Genomic DNA, 4,858 nt, shown 5'->3' with positions numbered 1-4,858 from the left:
ATGTGTATTTAAGAATTTGACATGTGGTGATTTTTTTTTTTTAATGTTGAATATTCTATGTATATATTATAAATGTATTCTAAAATTTTATGTGTAAATATTATTTACATTTTTAAATATTATCATTATAATTAATATTTTCAAATACTTAACAATAACTCTTGTTTGTAAATTAAGGATATATATATATATATATATATATATCATAACTGAAGTGCAACATAGCTTATCAATCTAGTTAAATATTTTTTTGAAAAATATATATAATTTTTCATTAAGTATATTAAATTATTAAATATTTTATTATGTATATTTTATATATTTAAAATTTTAATTATTAAAAATACTTCTCTGTCCCATTTTAAGTGCTTTTTAAGGTTTTTACACAAAAATTAAGAAAATGATTGGATAACTTTATTTTTATAAAAGAAATACTAATAATTAATTAAAGTATATTTAGTATATTAAAATATAGAAAGATGATAAAAAGAGATAAATGCATTGAAAATAATAATATAGAAAGGTAAATTTAGAAATAATAATTAATACTTCTTTAATTTTATAAAATAATAAATAAAGTGAGACAAAAAATTTTTTCAAAAATCACTTAAAATGAGACGGAAGGAATAACAAAATAGAAAATTAGTAATATACAATGAACTTTCAATATTTAATGATATAATTAATATCAATAGATTTTAGAAATCATAATTAATTATAAATTAATTAATTTTTAAATTTAAGAGAAATATGTTAAAATAAAAGAAAATATATATGTTTGAAATTCAAAAGAGTTGCGGAGTAAGAATATTTGCCTTATCTTTTACTATCATATATTTATATATAGATATTATTTTAGGCCTTTTATGATGATGGATTATGGATTAGATGCAGGAGTTGGACTCCCTCAGCATTTATGAATGCTTTTGGCTAAAGTATTGAGCAGGACTCTCTGATGTGAAATATATTAGCGTTGTTGTTATTGTTTTAGACTGAGTATGAGTTGGGTCTAGTTATGGATTTAAGTTTTTCATAGGCTTATTACAGGTTTTAGGGTTCTTATGCTGTCCCATTCGTCTTCTACCTCCTTGGGGCTTCCAAATCAAACCATGTCACTAGCAAGCTGTGAGCCGCCATTGCAAGAGTACTTGGATGCTCTCCTTCAAAAGTTGGAGGTGAAAATCATGTATCGCGGGGTGAGAAAAGCATACGCGGTGAAAACTACAGAGATGTGAAAAAATCAAAATACATAGGAGCTATCAATGTAGATGTGGAAAAATTCAAAATACACGAGGAAGAGAAGAAAACAAATTGATGTGAAGATACACCTAAAATTATGAACTTTTTAGAGTAGGTTCACGTTTTAGGTGAGATCAGTGAACTGTGAAGAGAGCATCTGAGTTTGGTTTTTGAGAGGGGGGGGGGGGGGGTGTGAAGATACTGTCTTTTTAATATATAACTCTTCCCTCTTTAAACTGAATTTTTGTTTTTGAATGAACGCTATTTTTTAATGCTATAACAATTTTTCATATGAGTGGAAATGAAAAATTTTTAATTTTTCATTTAACTGTTGTATAATAGTTTAACTAACACAATATACTTAAAAAATTGAATGAACAAACCATTAACAAAATCAATATTAAGGAATGCATAATTTCATTTATTTTTAAAATATATGAACATGTTAGTTTATGGGCTTAAATTTTAAATGTATTTTCATAAATTTGAATTATGACTCGATCCGAAAGTTTTGCGTTATGATCCTATTAGAATAAAGTTCGGAGGACAATACCTCTATAGTATTATAAATATTGTAATATTTTACTTTTTGTAATAGATTTGAGAGAGATTTGAAAAATATACTAAGTTAGAATTTGAGAGTTATGAATAATTATATCCTAATATTTTTTAATCATAATGAAACTTTATTTTCCTACTTGTGAATGTAAATATAACGATCAAATCAAGTAAATTTTATGTTCTATGTGTATATTTTAGATTTAAACGCTTGTTATAACAGAACTTAATCATTAATGTTGAAAATTATAAATGAGGATTTTTATAATTCACTCTTAAAATAATTTCATCTCAGTGTCTATTTTCTTTTCTTGGTTTGATTGTTCAGCCAACAAGAAAAGTGACATTTAGCAAAAATATCTATTACATCGTTTATTAGATACGATTCGTTAAGCAGTATTGGTAAGATATACACATCAGATCACTTGCTAATTTTAAGTAGATCCGGCTAAGGAAGGGCACCGATTTTTATTGATTATTTTTTTGTTTATAAGCAAATTACTAATTTAGGATTCCTACTCATTTTTCCTTAAAAACTGGTTAATTTTTATAATTTATTTTTTTTTTCTCTTAACTTTAATTTATTATTAAAAAGTTTTTTAATTTTAATTTTATTTTTATTAAAAGTTCCCCCTAATCTGCAATAGTAAATTTTCATATGTGACATCTATAAATGTAATTTTAGTATTTTCTGATAAAACGTAAATTCTCCTCCTCCTTTTCAAAAAGCAGATCGTTATGATAATATTAGTATTTTTGTGATAGGTCCATATAGTGATTAAAATAGCCAATATTTTTTTAGTGTGAAAGGAAATGAGCCAAAAATGTAATTTTAATTTTTAAACCTAGAAACTTGCTATAGTAGGTTAGAAAGATTTTTTTAGTAACAAATTGAAGTTAAATGATAAAAGTAAAACACAGAGCAATATTCAAGAATAAGCTATTTGGGTACAAATTAATAAAGAGTAATTATTTTTATAACTTTTAACCCTTTATTAATAGAGTGTAGCTACAAAGAGCTTGAGCTCAGAAGAGAATGAGTTTATCAATTGTTAAATTAAATATTTGCGTATAAATTTATGTATTATATATATATAATTTAATTAATTCAATATGTATTTCAATATAAATATTTAATTTAACAGTTGTTAAGCTCATTCTTATATAAATTCGAGCTTATATTATATGCACTTTTATTAATATTATTTGAATGCTTAAATAAATTAGGTTAATTTTTAACTTAATTAATATTTAATTCATTTTTAAAGGTTGAATGTTAATGTTTTGTTTTCTAAAATTAACTTATCAGAAGTTTAATCTTTTCAATTTTCATGTTATGACTTGCATACAAGCCAGATATCATGGGATTAGTTTTTGTAATTAGCCTTCTTGTTTTGCTTTCCAATATAGTGAAAAATAAAAAAAGAAAAACTAAGTTTTTTTAGTAGCAATATACAATAATTTTATACCTTTTCAAAAAAATCAATAAGTTTATAATAAATGCATTTGATCAATTGATTAATATATAATTTATTTATATCAAATAATTAAGTTCTCAATTGATATTTTTTGTATAAAGGGATGGCTGACTTTGGGAGTGCTCTTTAGTGGTTGATTACACATTGAGAATTAGTTTTTGAACTAATTATTGAAAATGACATTTTCCTACCAATCACTTAACTTTGAAAAAAAAAATACATACAAATAAATCACATGAAGAGAATGCCAAATTTTGCTTAATAAATCCATGAGATTTTTTTAAAAAATCCAATTTTGGTTGAAAAATTAGGTTGGTTGGTGAGAGATAGAAGGACAAGCCCACAACTTCAAAAGATAAAAATAAAAAATAAAAAATAAAAAAAATTGAGGAAGTTGAGGATACCTTATGGGCAACCAAATAGATAGTATGCTATTAATGTAGTAAATTAATAATTGAAGCTACAATTCAACATAAGGAGTTATGGGGAGAGGTCTCAAAAAGAAGAATGAGCAGAGTTCATTAAATAGGAAAAGTCAAAATTTGGTTAAGCCAAACTCCATTTCTTCTAAACCAAATTCCTGAATTTTTAATTTTTTTTTTCAAATTTTCCCTTCTTAGAAACAATACTTGCATGTAAGTTGCAACCTCCCACTCCCCCAAAACAATCAAACAAGCAAAAAGGGAAAAAAATATTATTAAAACAAGGACAATCATTAAGGCTCCCAACCAATTCCCCTTTGCATTGCTACAAACCAATTTATTTTGATGTGCAACGTAGGATAATTAGACTTGGTAGGAGAAAGAAAGGAACAACAATCAATAGGCCATTACAAGCAAAGCAAAACCTTTGCTTGTACTACTATGACCCTTTGGATTGAGGATAAATTTTAATAATTTTACCTCAACTTTAAGAGTTGTATTATAATTGTTTTTTAAATTTAAAACAGTAACAGAAAAATTTTTAAATTTTAAATTTTATACAGTAAAATTTTTTTTATTCTTAGCAATCAGTTTATACAATCAATAGTAGTGGTGACGTAGACAATTTTTTCTCCTCTATATGACAATGACAAAAGTGATTATAATTTTTTTTCACAGATTAATTATGAAAGAATATCAACCGTATGGTATAATGAAGCGCTAAATGGATAACAATTGATTAGAGAGATTTTACCTCCAAAAAATAATAATAATTATCCACGTTATTGTCATTCTGAATTATTCGTATCAGCATATTACTTATAAATTGACTATTAAATATTAGAAGAATTTTACTATGTAAAATTTCAAAACTTAAGAGATTTTATATCTTATTTTTAAGTTTAGGAATATCTTTTTTATAACTTCTAAAATTAAACAACAACTTTTAAAATTTATCGTTTGAATTGATGTTAAGAGGTTAAAAAGTTCTTTTATTTTTTTAAATAAAATAATATTACAAACGTCATTGAAAATGTTATTTAATATGGTCTTTTCAGCATATAAAACATGTATTGCATGTAATTATTTTATATATATATAATAATTAAATATATATTTAATTATTAAAAAAAATATTAAAATCTTTATAATAATTAATAT

Source organism: Hevea brasiliensis, chromosome 4 (assembly GCF_030052815.1).
Source record: "Hevea brasiliensis isolate MT/VB/25A 57/8 chromosome 4, ASM3005281v1, whole genome shotgun sequence".
Taxonomy (NCBI): Eukaryota; Viridiplantae; Streptophyta; class Magnoliopsida; order Malpighiales; family Euphorbiaceae; genus Hevea; species Hevea brasiliensis.
Note: the sequence above shows the minus strand (reverse complement) of the source record.